Here is a 21,082-nt window from a genome sequence, read left to right as displayed (position 1 = left end):
GGAAAAAATATTATACGCGAGAGAAGCTAACGGGCGCATAGGCGTGAATGCGCACCTAGAGCACACGTAAAATTTAATACGAAAGTCTTTGCGCCACGTAAGCAGTTGTGGCAGAGATGTACAGGGCGCATGAGGCGTACGTTAGTAAGTTTCTCTAGCCGCAGGTTTTGCGAGGGAATAGATTATAAAATTGGAGTTATGTGCAGTTGGGGTAATGGAAATATCGTCATTGGGAAAAAGCGAGAGTCAAAAGACGTAAATACCCTTAATTCCCGTTTCAAATTACGGGTTTGGACCCGTCTCTCCTTTCAGTTTGGCTTTTGTCCAACGGCATGTGACAGTTTGCTGTCTCCGCTGTAAAGGGGTGTTTGGATTGGTTTTAGCTAAGACCTTGCTTGTTGCTTCACATTCACTTGGAATGCGTGATGCTGGATATAACTTTAATTTATCATTTTTCTATTATTCCTAATCTATCCTTGTTTGGATTAAGGTCCTTTATTAAATAAGCTAGAGGTTATATTTAATTTTCTTCTTTGGGTGTGTTTGGCTGACTGTTGGAATATTTAGGGGTGGTCTTACTAAAATCACGGTCTGTTTGTTTCAATATTTTTCTCTATCCTATTACTGTTATTTTCAAAATAAACGATTATTTTTTTATTCTGAAAATATTATTATATTATATTTAATTATTTTTAAATCTTCTAAATTTATTAATTTAACTAAATACCTCCTAAAAAAAGTTTAAAAATTAACAAAAACACTTTCACCACCCACATTTGTCAAATTCCAGCCACCACTGTCAAAAGATGGCTGGAATCTGATATATTGACACACTACCAACTAAATATGGCTTGTAGTATGCCGATATAGCATTTTCCAGCTAGATCTACGGTCAAAGATATGGTTGTCAACGGCCAAATTTTTGTCTTTCATAGATGACCAAACACAACTAGATTTGGCCGTCAATGGCCAGATCTGACCTTTTTTTGTCAGATCCACGATGGATCTGACTGAAAAAGGTTATCTCGACGTACGACCGACCATATCCAGTCAATTATATTCCTATACGGTGACTCCGGACACCCTCCAGTGGTGGTGGCCGACTGCCTATATTTAATGGATAGGTGGGGATATTTTTGTAATTTTTAATATTTTATTACAAGAGTGTTTAATAAATTAACAAACCTAAATAATATTTTTGTTAATTTTTAAATTCTACCACGTTATTCTCACTCAACTCTTACTATTTCAAAAATACTATTCTAAATACTAAAGGCTCCGTTTGGTTCACAATTTTGTGTTTGTGGGAAAAGTTTTTTGAAAAAAGTTAAAAAAAAAGTTGAATTGGGCGGGTATTACGATGTAGGATTTACAAATTGTTAAAATACCCTCTATGTTTGTTTTTTTACAAAACACCTCTTATAATAAAACATTAAAAGTTAACAAAAACACCTTCAATCCACCCTCAAATACGGACAGCCGGCCACCACCGCCGGAGGGTGGCCGGAGTCGCCGTAACAAAAACATTAAAAATATTTAGGGGTATTTAATTAAATTAACAAATTTAGGGGGTTTAAAAAATGTTGAATAAAGTTGAATAATATTGTGAGTTTTGGGGTATTTTACTGTTTAAGTATTCCCAAAATCCAACCAAACGAAACCAAAATAAACACCTTGTCCTTTTTTTTCTGACCTTCTGCCAGAGAACGATTTGCCCATGCCACTATTAGAAAATTTGCTTTCTTATTTGTGCACAATGACATAGTTATAATAATAAAAAAAGGCGACAAATTTCCAATAAAAGATATTAATTTTATGATAAGGTATTATAATAAGTTTATATCTTGATTCCTGAAATTGTTGGTTGTCAGATTATAAAATTTTATATCTTATGGTTTATAATTTATTTGTTTTTTTAAGTGGTACTAAAATAGTAAAATGAATTGCAATACAAGTCTTTGTAACCCAGCAAAGTATTTCAAGTGTTGACTAAGGCGAGCCAGCAAACGATGAATGACTCCATCAAAAGGCAGAGCTTCTGGAGTAGTCCATCTTTATAATAAAGTAACCATCAGTCATTGGACAGTTTTGTGCTCAGTTCAATGTACTAAAAGTCTAAAACCGTGTACTAGTTGTGATTAATAAAAGCAAAAAACGTGGTCCTCGTGTTAAACTTAAACGCCGTACAAATCATCATAGTTTGCATCAGTATGATTAATTTGGAGAGATACTTTCAAGTGTTTTTGTTTTTATATATATATTAGAACTTACTTTATAGGTGCACTAATTATGTGATTGGACATTATATATTCGGTTGGTCCAATATTTTTGTATTAAAGCGTCGACCCTACTAGGCCTACTAATGGAGCACATAAGTTTAGTTTTTAATTGGTGGATTTTCTGAATAAATAAACCCCCCACTTGGACTTAAAGTGATTGGTTTATTGTACAATAAACAAAAGGTATTTCCATTTAAAGAAATCATAAGAAATATATAGAACACATACAGATCTCCAGCACTGCTGATTTCTATAAAAAGATGAAGGAGACAATAGACGCATAAAATTTCACCGACTTTCTTGAAATGCAAACCAAGCTAAGTTTAATTTATTTCTTTTAAGCATCACTTGTATACAAAGGGAAGTGATTTAATGCGGCCGGTACTAATTGTATCAAACCATTTGATGAGTGCAGTGTGAATCTAAGAATTTTTTTTTTTTTTTAATTCCCTTAATTATGCTTTTTAAAATAACACTAAAAGGTGACAAATGGCATATCTTTTGTGGTGCGAGATGAGTGGGTGAGATTTTAGAGGAGAGATCTTTGTTAATACAAAGTATGGTGTCTTTGTATTTTAAAAAAATGGCTTAATATATACATTATTGTGCGTTTGTCAATCTATTGTTGGCAAACAATTATAATAATTATAGCGTTCTATAGAGGTCTAATTGTTTAAATGTCAAAGTATATATTGTCAAATTTTGGCCTAAAAACCTATAGAAAACAGTGGCCGAGAATAGAAACATGGATATCGATGATCTATGCAACTTGTCTTGATTTGAATTCATGTATTACCATGTCAACGTTAAAATTTAATTTGAATTTTACTAATACTTGTTGGATTCAAACTCATCGTACGAGTGTTTAATTATCTATCTCTCTCTTACTGAATTGGAAACTTATTAAGTATTATTTGACAGAATAAGATCATAATAGTATATCGGTCCAAAAATATTATTAGATTAATATTTTAATTGTAACTTTTATATATATAAATATATTAAATCTATGTAAAAAATGTTTAAATAATTTTAAGATTTATAAAAATTACACTTAAAAATAATTAAAACATTTTCGTTTGTTTCATTATTTTAGATAGGATTTTTGATATTTTTAAAGTTTGGTGAGAATAACGAGATAGAATTTGAAAATTAATAAAAACACTTCTCTAGGTTTGCTAATTTACTAAACACCCCAATATATAAAATTTTTATAAAATAACAAAAACACCCCCATCCACAGTTGCCAGATTCCGACCACCTCTGTCGGAATCTGGCGTTACGACGCACGATCGGCCAGATTTGGCCGTTTGTGTGCCAATGTGACTTTTTTCGGCTAAATTTACCATGAATCTGGTTGGAAAATGTCAGATCTACGGCCATTTCTGGCTCTCAACGACAGTCAAAGATATCGTCATCGTTGACGACCAGCTATGGCAAAAGATCAACGGCCAGATCTTTGAATGTGGATCTGACTGAAAAATGATAGATCGGCACACTATCGGTTACCGGTCAGATCCAGCTGGTAGTGTGCTATTATACTAGATTTCGGTCACCTTCTGATGATAGTGACCAGAATTTGATAAATGTGGATAGATAAAAGTGTTTTTGTTAATTTTAAACTTTTTTTCTGAGAGTGTTTAATTAAATTAATAAACTTAAGGGATTTAAAAATAGTTAAAGAAAATATAATAGTATTTTGAGAATAATGAAACAAATAATTATTTTAGAAATATGATTGAAAATAGGATATGAAATATGAAAACAAACGGTCCCTTAATAGAAATGAAACCTAATAAAAATATAAATAATTAATTTGAATATTTTGTTTTAAAAAAACAACTGCATGATTACCGGACATACACAATTATTCATTACAATTAGGAGAGCGATAGTCAAAATATAATAGAAATGAAAGGCCCGAGCACGTGCCGCGTGGCAGACAGTGTATAAAAAAATCGAATGGCCTCTCAATATGGACACACGGGTCATTAGATTACGACTAATTAAGGTCAGAGTCATCAAACATCGTACAATTGATTAGACTCCACTAAGACTTTCTGCAACAACAAACATCAAGTTAGTCCAACTTCCGCAATTCGCACCAAACCTATTGTGATTTTGTGCGTACTTTACTATTTCATTTTCAATGTATTGCACTACACCAAACAAATATTTCTTATAATTTTTTTTTATTTATAATCAATAATTAATCTATTTTATTAATTATTTATATATATATTAATTAAATATTATGAATGATATTTTTATTAAATAATAATTATTTTAAAAATTATACTAATTTAATAAAATTAAACATTTATTTAATCAAATAAACATTACATTTAATATAAAAAATATTATATCTAATATAAAATATCACAAAAAAAGACAAATAAAAGTTACATTTTATTCAAGGATTTGAATTTCATAACCGATCCAAGCCTACATGAGTTTTTTTAAAATGAGCAATCAAGAATTATGCAAAAGAGCTCAATAACAAAGTCAATGATCTCAAAATAACTATAGTTCTTTCTAATATTTTGATGATCTTAGAGGATCCGGAACTAATCTATCGGAATACTAAATTGTCATTTCAGTTTATGTTGTATTTTCTTTTAATTTTAGTGTTTTTAAATTATTGTTAATTTTTATTTTGAGTTATTGTTGTTTAATATTTGTATTGAACAAAGTTTTATTTTTAAATTTTCATCATTTTTTTAATTATATAATTATTATGAATTTATTATTATAAATATTAATATAAATAATAATCAAATTAACATAAATACAAATAACAAAAATAAAAAAATAAAATATATTTTATAGTTGATGAATAGTGCCACACCGAATTAGTGTGGATGAACAGTGTTACACCAAATTTGGCGTGATACTGTTCACTAACACTAATTTAATGTAGTTTTTGATGTTAAGTTGAAGCACGTTTTTCACAGGAAATGGCGTTAGGTTTGAGACGCCCTAAAGCATGTGGGATTTATATGTAACTTTATGATTACGAAACTTCTTTATAATTCCACTATTAGGTAAAATAATATAATCCATTTGTTATAACAAGTAATGGTATTTTTAATCATATGTAATATTGTTTTGTTTATTTTAATTAATAATTACTAACATCTAATGGATTGAAATATTATAACTTAAATTTTTAATAAACCATTGTTTTATTATAAAAATATAAAGAAGGGAGAATTTAAACTTTTGAATTTTGATTTGAAATATCGATTATAATTGAATTAATGACTCGTTTCGTATGTAATTATTTTATATTTTATTATTATTAAGCTATTATATATTCTATAACCAAGGCATCGATATAATTGTAATATTATTTGTTTTGTGGGGTATAATTCTTTTTGTACATTTCTTAATCAAAATTAATGTTACAATTTTACAGTTTGAAATGTATTGAATAATACTATAAAATACTAATTAAATTACCAAATCAAACTATTTTAATTACAGGAAGCAATGATTATAATGATAACATAATATTTGTTATATTTATTGTTTGCTTTATCATTATAAAGCACATAAATACGATTGATATCTTGCACAAATAAAGATCATTTATATTTACATTGAACATAGACCCAATCATGATATGGTATGGTAGGAGACATCATTATAAAATGAAGTTGAATTGTTTGAATCCAAACAATAACATGATATTTTAATACTCCCTCTGTTTTTTTTTTTTTTTTTTTTTTTTAAGTCATTTGAAGGTAATAGTTTTTTTCAAATTAAATATCGTTGTTTGTCTTGTCTGTCTCCCTTCTCCACTTTTCGTCTGTCTCCCTTCTCCATTTTTCCTTTGATTGACTGAGACTAATTAAAAATATTGGGTGAAAAATGTCAGATCTGGCCGCATTTGGTCGTCAACGACAGCCAAAGATACGGCCATCGTTGACGACTATCTACGGCCAAAGATCTGACCTTTTTCAGCTAGATCCAATGTGGATCTGGCCAAAAAATACTAGATCGACATACTACCGACAATATTTAGTCAGTAGTGCGCCAATACACCAAATTCCGGCCAGTTTTCGGTGGTGGTGGCCGGAATCTAATAAATTTGGATTGCTAGGGTGTTTTTGTCAATTTTTAAATTTTTTTTGGGAATTGTTTAGCTAAATTAACAAAATTAAGGGAATTGAATAATTTAGAAAACTATTTTCAAAATAGGTGAAATAAAGTTAATTTTTTTAGGAAAACTAGAAAAAGTTTACCGAATATGTGAACCAAACATAGCCATATATACTTCATATTTAAAATATCCAACTATACAAAAGCTGAGATTCTGCAATTGATATAGGCATTTATCTTATCTAAAACAAAACTTTGATTATACATTGACAGAAAACAAAACACTTAGAATAATTTTTCTTGACTTTAGCTTTTTGTAATTTCGTCAAAAGAAACAACTCCAATGGGATTCCATTTCCCAACCCAAGTCCCATCTTCAATGACTATTGGGCAGATGAAGATCTTACTTTCACATTTTGTTATGAAACCCCGGCGAAGCCCGAGTCCCAGTCCGATCCAGTTTTTAAAACAGAGCTTGAAACATCGTTTATAGAGTACGGGTTGGAATGTGTTTTATAACAAAAACCCGCGGTGAAGTACGGTAAAGTGGCCGAATCCCGGGTAACGGTGCATGAAACCAATACTTAAAAGTTTGAAATTCAATAAAACACTGTTGAAAATTACTATAAGTTGAAATCTTTTAAAAAACCTCCAAACACATCATCGACGTCGACAATCCAAGGAAATAGGACTGTTTTCGACGACAACAATACTTCCCATCACCACGAAAACTCTCCCTTCAACCTCTTGTTCAAAACCTACCTCACCCCTCCCTCATTCGCATCGCCAATCACCAATAATAGCCGTTGGTGTCTTGATATTTCCATTGATTCACTCACCGAAAATCACCTCTGTCACCATTTTTCCACTTACCACCCTTCCTCTTCAAAGTCCCCAACATTTCAACTTCAATTGTTCACGGATCATCGTCTAATTTTAAAGTTTTTGATGAATAGTAAAATTGATAATCCAAACAATGAAAGCCCAAGTCCTGGTTCAACCGACCAAGTCAAGCTAGGTTTTAAAACACTGGTTGGATGTAGGTTTCTAATAATATGAAAATCATGCTATTTTTAAAGGAAATTAAATTTACTTACTAGGGTTTCTAAATTTGAAGATTTTTTTGTAAGGCCAAAAATATGTTGTTGATCGCATTAAGTTAATATCTTCATCCCTCAACTATTCTTATGTATCTTCGCAGGGATTGTATCAATAATCAATTTATTGATTTAGTTACAGTACAGAATTCATAAAAATTAATAATAATATAATAATAACTAGTCACTAATTATTAACCATCAACAAAGGGGAATACAAGAAGCTTTGCCTAGAGGGAATAACTAATTATATGCAAATATAATTTGCTATTAAGTCCCGTTATTTTAACAACATTATCATCAAGGGGATGGATATGGAGAAACAGATATACTGTTACAGTCCGGATGCAGAATAAGTATTACAAACACTATAAGTAGATCCAAATTTATAAAAACTTCGGATTGAAATTGAGGAACAACTTGCCAGAGAAGGCTGCCAGATAGATATACCTATGTAAACGTAGAGGACCCTGCATTTTACATTTACAGGCTTCAGTTTTAATAGGGGGTTTTTCTGCCTTCCAAAATGGGTTAGTAAGCAAACATCTACACTGGCCTGTTAGTATAACATATTTCTAGGGCTTCCTTTGAGCTTCTATGGGTTATTAAATCTCCCAATCAAGCTTATTTATATTTTAAATATGTGTGATTGTGGCTTCTGTCATTATTGTCCACCATTTGTATCAACTTGATGGAGACTTCAAAACTTCTTTAGTGACTCACTATTTAGCAAAAGATGGGCGTTGAGCAGGTTCACTGTCAAAGACCAGAAATTAGCAACTATCAGAACTCTTTTCAACTATTTGAACTTGACCAAAATCTTCAAGTTTAAATTCTACAAAAACAAGACATACAAAGTTTTGCAAGCATTTGAATGTTCCTTGTTGTATTGATGATAATCTTAGCAATGTATAATGTAAGACTACGAGACTTGAGCACAATTACTCAGACCAGCAAGATTCCATGAGGGAAGCCAATAGGGGGATGTGTTCGGTGGGATTGCAAGCCTTCTGTTCTGGAAAGCAACAGCTCCAACTACCTGAAAATTTGCATTGTTATGTTGTATCAATATCAATTTGAAAACAAAATTAAAAAACAATAATAATAAAGCTAGTCGGACACAAATCATTTCACCGTACCCAGGTGTTGTCTTGTATAATCATAACTTGGCAAAATAATGACTTAAACAAAAAAATGACACATAATGATGTAGTTAGAAAGATATACCAAGGAAGAGAAACAAATTATCATGAAGAAGAGTAGGAGAAGAACAAAAAAGAGAACCAGCATCATTCAGACTTAGTCAAACACAAATTCCTAACGCTAGTTTATCATACCTGGTGGACTAAGCCCATTCCAAGGCTGTTGCATTGTCACAAGTTCCACAGGATCACTCCAAAACTGTAAACATCAGACTTCTCATTTGAGGGCTCTCCTCGAAGGAATTCTGGAGCCATCCACTCAGGCGAAAATAAAAGCAACAGAGTTACATGCTGATTGATGTGCTGCGAAGAAAACTTTAACCTGCAAGATGTTGATGGAAATCTCTGGCTATTCAAGCAGTATGAAAATCAAGCCTACAGTTGACAGGTATAAACATTTGGTAACCACATCACAAATAAAGGAAATAGATCAATAGTGATAAATGAGATTGTTCTCTCTTCACAATATAAATCAAGCTTAGTTGGGTTCGAATGCATTCGCTCAAGTAGGAAACCACCAATCGCCAGTTCTGTGATTCTGCCATTTCAATACTACAAGATAAGATATTACATCACTGAACAAACAACCCGTTACTCCTCTCCGTCAACAAGCAAGACCAGGCATGCTGTCACTCACTCAAAATCAAGTATCCCTATTGGTTATTCGAACAGCAGAACACTTTTTCATATAGATAAATCAAGACATTAGAACCACAACAATCAACCCCAATCTAAAACGATTATCACTCAACTATAGTTATGGGGGCACATTGACGTAGGATTAAAGGTGACATTTAGATTACAGAGGACAAGGATGAAAATTTTGCTAATGACTTTGACACAAACACCTTTTGAACCATATCACTATCAGTTACCTTTTGATAGAGAAAGATACTTACAGTCCCCGCAACAGATTTCGATGATATGAAAGTATTCGCTTTGAATTGGACAATCCAAAATCACAGACCTGAGAATGAAATACAAGATGAAGTTCCGCATAATAAGCCAAACAAAAATTTTTCCCAGAATGTTAGAATTGGGGGAAAAAATTATCATACCTTCACAGTCCAATTTTTGTCAACCAGCAAGTTTGGTGATTTAAGGTCCAATGAAGTATAGGAGGGTTTAGATTATGAAGATAGTTGAGTCCCTTGGCTGATTCGAGCACACAACATAAAACAGTATTTTCTAATAGAAAGCATTCCGGCAGTTAGATAAGACAAAACATTTACATAATTGTTGCATACCACATCCAATGCCATGCGTAGCCGCCTCCTTTGATCGAGCATTTCCCTCCAGTTGGCCTATGGATGAGGCGGTTAAACTACCCTGCTCCACAAAAATCAAGAATCTCAAATGTTTTGGTTCAGAACATATCAAATCAATTTCCATGTAGAAAGCTTAGTTTTTTTCCTTGGCAGATATTCTGTCACAATTGACAGATGAGGACGCTTTGTAACCGCACCCATGAAAAGAACAAATTTGGATGCCGGACACGTTTCATAATCGCAACCTGAAGAAAAACGTAAAAATAGCCAAACAGAAAGACATTGTTAGAAAAAGGGCTCAAAATCAAATGATTTACTGATAAGCAATGCATACAGTCATGTCAGTATGTATATATATGCACATTCTATAAACTGGTTTGAAAGTGAAAACTGAAACAAGACGCATTAATGTATTTTGACAGTAAAACAGGTAACACAACAAGCAACAGTTGACAACCTCAGAATGTAGGAATGATCAAAATTACCTTAGGCAAATCAAAACACTTTAACAGTACATACCTCCCTCAAAAACTCCTTCAACTGATCATCGTGAAAATCTTGAACTGTCAATACCTTGACAGCAACGTCCTACATTCAGAGAATGATGAATACATTAAGAAATCAAGAAAGCGGCAAAAGGAAAACATAGACAAAATATTGAAAAACTGCCAAGTGGAGATTTCATATTTCAGTAAGAGATAACAACAGAAGGAAGAAACTTGTCTGTATGAATTAATTATTTTGACACATTACATAAGGACCTGAACAGTAATGAAAATGGAAAAACCACGAGTACAGCATTCATGAATTACATTTTAAAACAGAAGTTGACTTGAAAGAAATAATTCAGTTTTGAAGGAACAGTCAATCATTGAAATGGTGAAACATCACAAGGAAACCCCTGAGCAAGATGTATACGTCCTCAATTTGACAGGATAATGACCGAACTAAATAAATAGCCAACTACCTTCATGGAAAAAGAATTGGATTCTGCTTACCTGGTGAAGGGTTAAGCACAAGAATATGCAACTGTCAATTCTTTTTACTGTAGTTAATGTTATTAGGGCCCAGCATAGACCCATTTATTCTCGTAAGGGGATCTATCATGTCCCATGAAACTTATTTCATCAGTTCAACCCTACATGTTTGACAAATATGCTATAACTTTGACGAAATTTCAACTTTTTGATGTGAAGTGGAGTCCTTTTGCATTCTAGGCTGAGACACTAAAAGGGATTTATAAAGGGTAAAGACTCTGTCATTGCTTAAAGTGACCAGCTACAGATAAGCAATATAGAAAAACAACAAGCTCACATAAATACAGCACTGGTTAGACATTTAGAGCTCAAAATATCACAGATTCAGTATAGTGATTGCACTCTGCACCAGATAACAAATCAACTTATCTCCATAGAACTCTAAATAAAATATGTAATGATAGGGCATGAAATACTAACCGATCCATGCCATTCAGCACGTGCACTGTCCCAAATGAGCCTACAAGGAGAAAAGACAGGCATTGTTCTTCACCGATTGCTCTCTGAGAGAAGCTTAAGATTACATGCTTCAAAAAAGTAAAGATATAGAATAAGAAAAGAATAGGACATACCAGCACCAACTCGCTCTTGATATGTAATTCATCCATCCGATCTCAAGCCGTCCATTGCAAGAGAAGGTTCAGATTCAAGTATCTTGCGTTGGTTGTTGCCGGAAATATGCCTCGTTTCTCAAGTTACTCTCATCCTCTTTAACCGGCTGACTGGACAAGTTTGTTTAGGTTGCTTGACAACCTTATTTCTAATTGAACTTCCAGACGCAATAATTCCCTTTCGTATGACTGGATAATAACATTTTTCTCAGCCAGTCCAGGATATTCATTTATCAGCTCCCCAGCAGCAACACCCAAAGCATCAGGGTTCCCTTCCAATTCAGAGGCACCAGAGATGAATCCTTTTCAGGACTAGCTTGTTCAACAGGAGCATTGATAAAACCCTTTGGACTTCAAATAAACCAGTATCCTTCAACTGTTGTCCTTCTCGCTTACTGCAAGAGAGAGAGATCCAGTATTCAGATGGCTACAAGCAGCATTGTCATAAATTGGAGGTTTTACATCCCATTTTATATAGATTAAAAAACATATAGAAATGCTCTAGAGTAATTTAAAGCCTGGTAAATCTCATGTGTGCTTTCAATTACTCATAACTTGGAGGTTTTTACATCCCACTTTATATAGATTAAAAACCATAAAAAAAATGTCTAGAGTAATTTAAAGCCACTGGTAAATCTCGTGTGCTTTCAATTGCACACGGTGTGCGTATCATATGGAAGAAATGAACAATCACCATCAACCACAATAATGCCAGCTAATCTAGTAGAAGCAAAATAATTATGGCAATGCCTCCAGCCCGGTTCATTAAGTTTTTTAACATTCTTAAATGCGTAAAGTAAGGGAAAAAAAATCCCCTATTATACGAAATGTGACATACCTGAGTACAGATGGTTTTCAGGGAAAGTGCTAGAGTTTTTGAATCCGTATCAGTATAGGTTGTTGGAATTCTTTTAAATGGGAAAATTGAAGCGGAGATGGCATTGAAGAAAAAATTCCTCCGTTAATTGAAGAATCTGGACCATGGACATTTCCCGGTTCCCAACCAGATCAACACATACTCCCTGTCAATATTAAAAGTAAGTAAACAACAGAAAGATACGCTAAAGACATATAATAAAAATAAGACAAAAAAAAATGGAGAGTACTTTGTAAAATCCTCAAACGCATAAAAACTCAACCATCTTACCTAGATCAGTACATGACTTTTTTAGCTGGCTAAGGTTTTGGTTATATTTAACTTAAAAATGGAAGTTCTCATAAACATTAGGTTTACTCTTTATCATTTGTTAGTGATCCTTTTCTCATTTCACGTATTCATTAACTTAAGCCAAATCATCCTATTGCAATGGTCCAAACATCGAGAACAAACATATAACAAAGTTAGATAATAATAATGTGATTTAGAACTTTAAAAGAGGATATCAAATTCTGAATCCAATAGCAGCCAAATTAAATTCCAACTAAAACTTCAGCATTTAGTTTGAAAAGGATGCCAACAAGCAGCTAAAATATTCAACCTTAAAGACTGTCTGTCATCCTCTATTTTCACAAGGCAAGAAGACCGGTGATCTGCTTCACAATACTTGCAACCACGAGCTATCCGACATGGTAAACCTATGTAGTCTGCCAATTTCTGCATATGTGAAAACACATCACCTATAGTTATCAATGATGATGAAAGACTTTTCTTTTTTCTGTTTATTAATTAGAACAGTATGGACTCCTTATACCTGCCTTCAAAGGATGATCATGCCATTCTTACACAAATGCACATGCTGACATGCACATCTCACATTCACAGATCAAAATTTTATTTACTTAATTACATTGCAAAAGTGAGTAGCAGTTGTTACATTAATTTTTTCGCCACTATATATACTTCATTTAAATCAGATTAATTTGATTAAATATAAACATCAACCAACTGTATTACCCTCTTTCAGTAATAGTTTTCAGGTGCTGTAAGCTAAGAAAAAAGAAAGGTGTTATGTTTACCTTGAATAAAACTGCCGATGCCTGCACAGTCCCGTAGTTAGACTGCCAATAGGTATCACATACACTTACGGTATCTTCTCAATCTCCTGCTAACTAATTTCCAGCGCTTGTGGAGATCACCTTGCTCCAACGGGAAAGTTCCTCTAAAAATTAAACAGATTCGATACCCTGAATATCCAACGAGAAAAAAAAAGATTCAAACATGAAGCAAATTAAGAAGGATTTCCAAACTTACCCCTGCAGATAGCAACAAGTTGGCCAAGTTTCTCACCAAGACCAAGGTGTTTTCAGAAGCACAATATAATTCCTGAGCTCTGTCTTCAAGCTCCTTGAGGCGGGGGTCACCATGTCTATCAATAAGAACCACTTCCTGGTGGTTTCAGTAGGTTCGATTTCTTTAAGCGACACCAAAGATGGCAGCCGCTTCCTTCCTCGGAATCATTGCACATCACCCACAGATACGGGTTCATCCCCAAAATGTGGTAAAATCCATCGGATATCTTGTCACTTGTGACAAGCAACCACTTACCTGAGAAGCAAAATGGTAGTGAGATTACTAAGTAAAACTTAGAAAACCTCGTTATTAGTTATACACAGACACAGAGGAATAGCAGCAATAAAGTATTAATCAAAAACGGGTTTTTGTCAATAATAAAAAATAGCACACTTTCAAGGCCTCAGCTATCAAAAAAACTTTCAGGCTGAGCTATACAAATGCTAAAATAAATGGTGAGTTCTTTTTCCTTTTTAGTACCTAAGGTTATAATATAATAATATTCTCAGGGAAGGGGAATATTTAGGTACAGGGGTACTAATTACCCATATCAGATTGCTGCCTTCATTTTAAGGGATCATCAGTGGTTGATAAGAGATAACAAAACTCCGGCAAGGTAGCGTAACTTCCAGAGTAATTTGGTTACATGGATGAACTAAAATATTAATGTTAATCTTTACTCAACCCAAGGTGACCTTCCCAAAAGTTAGGTTAATAGTGTCGGATTAACCTTGGCACCCATTATCTGCTGGAAGATGATCAGAGGTTGAGGTGGCGGTAAAGTTTGCCCAGCAAGATAGCTTAAGCCAGTTCTTCAGAACGGTAATGTTACTGGATATGTTCCCTCCCAGAAACATAATCATCAATGAGTGTTCCCCTCCCAGAAAGATAATCATTTCATAATGAGGAGGTGAGGAGAACATACCCATAGACGGTAAGAGACAGTTTGAGCATCAGCAACCGGGAGGCACTCCTGCAAAATTCATGCTCACTAACAAGACTTGCTTGCGAAGTAAGCCTGCGAGCCAACGCAGCTGCAGCATATAACTCTCTTCGTCCTCTGGGCCAAGCTGTCTTACTCTTCTTCTTCCTCCACTCCGGTTAGTCGTGGACAGCGAGTGGACGTGTCCTAAACTCACTAGAAAAAAATTCCATTACAGTAGTCCCAGAAAATAAGCTCCCCGATAACATGCTCCCAGTACTGGACAACCTCGGCAATGACACCTGGTGATCAAAGTTCCTGTCATCAACGACGACAGTAGTCTCTGTTACAGGTACGGGCGCGGGTGCTGGTACGGATACAGGTACCGGCGCGGACACGGATTCAGGAGTTGGTAACAAGGCTCACGATCTTCATCACTGAAATATGGCCTTGATTTCACGTGAGAAGATCTCTCTGGTCCCTTTTTCTCTGTCAACCAGTCGCAAAAGGCAGAAAATTGCTGCTTTTTATTTGAAACTTTTCGTCACCACTCGTGAAGAGATCTGATAGAGCTGAAGTCTTGAAGTTTCTTGTGGTCGTTGAGGATGACTTTCGGTCATTTTCAATGTTAAAAGTTTCTTCACAGACTTCTTCTCGTGATCTCTACTACTTGCTTGCTTGAGGATGCATCGGATCCACGATCCGGAAATTGCCTGGGGAAGAAGTAAGTCGTTCTATGAGGCTTTTCTTCACGAGACCACGAACTCACTCCACTCACACCCCCACGAACTATAACACTACTTGCTCCCACATTTTCAGCTTTCTCTTCTTCAGTTGATCGTCTTACACCAAATCACACGATACAATAATAATATTATATTAATAACAATAATAATAATAACGATGATCGGGCTCAGATACGAAATCAAAAGCACATTCCGCCTTCTTCTGATTCAAACCTGAAACCTCAAGAACAATAATATAACATAATACAGAAACAACTTCCGAACTGATTGCTTCTTAGAAAACTCGATAAAATTAACTCTATATTCCATGAAAAACGAACTTTGAGAAAAGCTTCCGAACAAAGTACGTAGATTCAGTTGATGTATATATGAAGTGTGAAGTCGCAAGTTTTGAGACAGTGTGAAAAGGTCTTACCAGGGAAACCAAAAAAAGCGGCGGTTAGTAATGAGAGGTCAGAGAGTAGAGGAGAGGGAAAGAGAGAGCAAATGGTGTGTTAAGTTTTGAGATAGTATTTTAGACGGAGAGAGAGAGAGAGAGAGAGAGAGAGAGTGAAGAGAGGATGAATCGGTGGGAAATTGGAAAAAATATTATACGCGAGAGAAGCAACGGGCGATGGCGTGAATGCGCACTTTGTTTATAGAGCACACGTAAAATTTAATAAAGTCTTTGCGCCACGTAAGCAGTTGTGGCAGAGATGTACAGGGCGCATGAGGCGTACGTTAGTAAGTTTCTCTAGCCGCAGGTTTTGCGAGGGAATAGATTATAAAATTGGAGTTATGTGCAGTTGGGTTGGGGTAATGGAATATCGTCATTGGGAAAAAGCGAGAGTCAAAGACGTAAATACCCTTAATTCCCGTTTCAAATTACGGGTTTGGACCCGTATCTCCTTCAGTTTGGCTTTTGTCCAACGGCATGTGACAGTTGCTGCTCCGCTGTAAAGGGGTGTTTGGATTGGTTTTAGCTAAGACTTGCTTCACATTCACTGGAATGCGTGATGCTGGATTAATTAATTTATCATTTTTCATTATTCCTAATCTATCTTGTTTGGATTAAGGTCCTTTATAAATAAGCTAGAGGTTATATTTAATTTTCTTCTTTGGGTGTGTTTGTGACTGTTGGAATATTTAGGGGTGGTCTACTAAAATCACGGTGTTGTTTCATATTTTTCTCTATCCATTATGTTATTTTCAAAATAAACGATATTTTTTTATTCTGAAAATATATTATATATATATTAATTATTTTAAATCTTCTAAATTTATTAATTTACTAAATACCTCTAAAAAAAGTTTAAAAATTAACAAAAACACTCACCACCACATTTGTAAATTCAGCCACCACTGTCAAAAGATGGCTGGAATCGATATATGACACACTACCAAACTAAATATGGCTTGTAGTATGCCGATATAGCATTTCAGCTAGATCTACGGTCAAAGATAGGTTGTCAACGGCCAAATTTTTGTCTTTCATAGATGACCAAACACAACAGATTTGGCCGTCAATGGCCAGATCTGACCTTTTTTGTCAGATCCACGTGGATCTGACTGAAAAAGGTTATCTGAGTACGACCGAATATCCAGTCAATTATATTCCTATACGGTGACTCGGACACCCTCAGTGGTGGTGGCCGACTGCCTATATTTAATGGATGGTGGGGTATTTTTGTAATTTTAATATTTATTACAAGAGTGTTTAAAATTAACAAACCTAATAATATTTTTGTTAATTTTTAAATTCTACCACGTTATATCTCAACTCTTACTATTTCAAAATATATTCTAATACATAAAGGCTCCGTTTGGTTCACAATTTGTGTTTGTGGGAAAGTTTTTTGAAAAAAGTTAAAAAAAAGTTGAATTGGGGGGTATTACGATGTAGGATTTACAAATTGTTAAAATACCTCTATGTTTGTTTTTTTACAAAACACCTTTATAATAAAACATTAAAAGTTAACAAAAACACCTTCAATCCACCCTCAAATACGGACAGCCGGCCACACCGCCGGAGGGTGGCCGGAGTCGCCGTAACAAAACATTAAAAATATTTAGGGGTATTTAATTAAATTACAAATTAGGGGGTTTAAAAAATGTTGAATAAAGTTGAATATATTGTGAGTTTTGGGGTATTTTACTGTTTAAGTATTCCCAAAAACCACCAAACGAAACCAAAATAAACACCTGTCCTTTTTTTTCTGACCTTCTGCCAGAGAACGATTTGCCCATGCCACTATTAGAAAATTTGCTTTCTTATTTGTGCACAATGACATAGTATAATAATAAAAAAGGCGACAAATTTCCAATAAAAGATATTATTTTATGATAAGGTATATAAAAGTTATATCTTGATTCCTGAAATTGTTGGTTGTCAGATTATAAATTTTATATTATGGTTTTTAATTATTTGTTTTTTAAGTGGTACTAAAATAGTAAAATGAATTGCAATACAAGTCTTTTAACCCAGCAAAGTATTCAAGTGTTGACTAAGGCGAGCCAGCAAACGATGAATGACTCCATCAAAAGGCAGAGCTTCTGGAGTAGTCCATCTTTATAATAAAGTAACCATCAGTCATTGGACAGTTTTGTGCTCAGTTCAATGTACTAAAAGTCTAAAACGTGTACTAGTTGTGATTAATAAAAGCAAAAAACGTGTGGTCCTCGTGTTAAACTTAAACGCCGTACAAATCATCATAGTTTGCATCAGTATGATTAATTTGGAGAGATACTTTCAAGTTTCGTGTTTTGTTTTATATAATATTAGAACTTATTTATAGGTGCATAATTATGTGATTGGACATTATATATCGGTTGGTCCAATATTTTGTAATTAAAGCGCGACCCTACTAGGCCTACTAAGGAGCCATAAGGTTAGTTTTTAATTGGTGGATTTTCTGAATAAATAACCCCCCACTTGGACTTAAAGTGATGGTTTATTGTACAATAAACAAAAGGTATTTCCATTTAAAGAAATCATAAGAAATATATAGAACACATACAGATCTCCAGCACTGCTGATTTCTATAAAAAGTGAAGGAGACAATAGACGCATAAAATTTCACCGACTTTCTTGAAATGCAAACCAAGCTAAGTTATTTTTTATTTTAGCATCACTTGTATACAAAGGGAAGTGATTTAATGCGCGGCGGTACTAATTGTATCAAACATATTGATGAGTGCAGTGGAATCTAAGAATTTTTTTTTTTTTAATTCCCTTAATTATGCTTTTAAAATAACACTAAAAGGTGACAAATGGCATATCTTTGTGGTGCGAGATGATGGTGAGATTTTAGAGGAGAGATCTTTGTAATACAAAGTATGGGGTCTTTGTATTTTAAAAAAATGGCTTAATATATACATTATTGTGCGTTTGTCAATCTATTGTTGGCAAACAATTATAATAATTATAGCGTTCTATAGAGGTCTAATTGTTTAAATGTCAAAGTATATATGTCAAATTTTGGCCTAAAAACCTATAGAAAACAGTGGCCGAGAATAGAAACATGGATATCGATGATCTATGCAACTTGTCTGATTTGAATTCATGTATTACCATGTCAACGTTAAATTTAATTTGAATTTTACTAATATTGTTGGATTCAAACTCATCGTACGAGTGTTTAATTATCTATCTTCTCTACTGAATTGGAAACTTATTAAGTATTATTTGACAGAATAAGATCATAATAGTATATCGGTCCAAAAATTATTAGATTAATATTAATTGTAACTTTATATATATAAAATATATTAATCTATGTTAAAAATGTTTAAATAATTTTAGATTTATAAAATTACACTTAAAAATAATTAAAACATTTTCGTTTGTTTCATTATTTAGATAGGATTTTGATATTTTTAAAGTTTGGTGAGAAAACGAGATAGAATTTGAAAAAAATAAAAACACTTCTCTAGGTTTGCTAATTTACTAAACACCCCAATATATAAAATTTTTATAAATAAACAAAAACACCCCCATCACAGTTGCCAGATCCGACCCACTCTGTCGGAATCTGGCGTTACGACGCACGATCGGCCAGATTGGCCGTTGTGTGCCAATGTGACTTTTTTCGGCTAAATTTACCATGAATCTGGTTGGAAAATGTCAGATATACGGCCTTTCTGGCTCTCAACGACAGTCAAAGATCGTCATCGTTGCGACCGCTATGGCAAAAGATCAACGGCAGATCTTTGAATTGGATTGCTGAAAAATGATAGATCGGCACACTATCGGTTACGGTAGATCCAGCTGGTAGTGTGGCTATTATACTAGATTTCGGTCACCTCTGATGATAGTGACCAGAATTTGATAATGGGATAGATAAAAGTGTTTTTGTTAATTTTAAACTTTTTTCTGAGAGTGTTTAATTAAATTAATAAACTTAGGGATTTAAAATAGTTAAGAAAATATAATAGTATTTTGAGAATAATGAAACAAATAATTATTTTAGAAATATGATTGAAATAGGATATGAAATATGAAACAAAACGGTCCCTTATAGAAAGAAAACTAATAAAAATATAAATAATAATTTGTATTGTTTTAAAAAAAACAACTGCAGATTACCGGAATACACAATTATTCATTACAATTAGGAGGCGCGATAGTCAAAAAATAATAGAAATGAAAGGCCCGAGCACGTGCCCGTGGCAGACGTGTATAAAAAAATCGAATGGCTCTCAATATGGACACACACGGGTCATTAGATTACGACTAATTAAGGTCAGAGTCATCAACATCGTAATGATAGAGGTAGAAATTGATGGTGGGAAGCTTCTTGGTCGGTAAGTGGGTCAAAGTCAAGAACAGATTTTGAACATGGGCCTTGGAGTGGAATTAATTTTTTTATTCTGATTTCAGGGTTTGATTGACGATTAAGTTGTTGAATGTGATGGAGCTTTTGTATATCAGAAGACTTGCTTGCTTGCTGGGAGTTAATAAATAAAAATAAAGTAGTGATATTTGTAAAATAATGTATTTGATCCCCAAGGAGATGGGAATGGGATGGCTTATTCGAGTCTTGGGGAGCACGAAGTCAACCTCAATCAAGCAGAATGGCATTGGTATTAAACTGGTAGCTTGCTGAGCACGCAGAGAACTCTCTTGTTGTTAATGATTTTGAATTTTTGGATGTAATTTATTGGGTCGATTATAGAATGAATTTTTTGCCCCAGCTTTCTCGTTCATCCTCAGGTATCTATAAATCAGAATGAAAAGCCCGGTGGAAGCACAAGGGAAGAGTAGAAAGGGGGAAGAATTCTAGTGATAGTTCTCACTGAAACTGGTTTATCTAACTTACAGTGTTTTAGTGCTTTCTTTGTTCTATTAGTTGGATTGAATCCTCTAAGAATGATATTCCAAGTGATAGAAATCCCCGGAGTTTTGACAAGAAATGAATCTGTACAAGATGTATCTAATTTATTCAAGATAAGGGAAATAGACTGAGCTAATGGAATGGAATTGTGTAATTGCCATTGCGTAGTACATATAACAAATTGACCCTTTTTATTCTAGCTTGGATCATGGAGTCTCTGGCTGAAGAAACTAAACAATGCTTATAATAAGAATTACATTCCAAAACTTTCTCA

At 33.9% G+C, this 21,082-nt stretch overlaps 1 pseudogene; it reads right to left on the bottom strand.

Moving 5' to 3' along the window:
* Nucleotides 1-8,202: 8,202 nt before the first annotated feature.
* Nucleotides 8,203-16,522, bottom strand: LOC116106335 (annotated as a pseudogene).
* Nucleotides 16,523-21,082: the final 4,560 nt, after the last annotated feature.

The sequence above is a fragment of the Pistacia vera genome, unplaced genomic scaffold (assembly GCF_008641045.1).
Source record: "Pistacia vera cultivar Batoury unplaced genomic scaffold, PisVer_v2 Contig512, whole genome shotgun sequence".
In the NCBI taxonomy this organism is placed as follows: Eukaryota; Viridiplantae; Streptophyta; class Magnoliopsida; order Sapindales; family Anacardiaceae; genus Pistacia; species Pistacia vera.
Note: the sequence above shows the minus strand (reverse complement) of the source record. Positions and strands in the feature narration are given on the sequence as shown.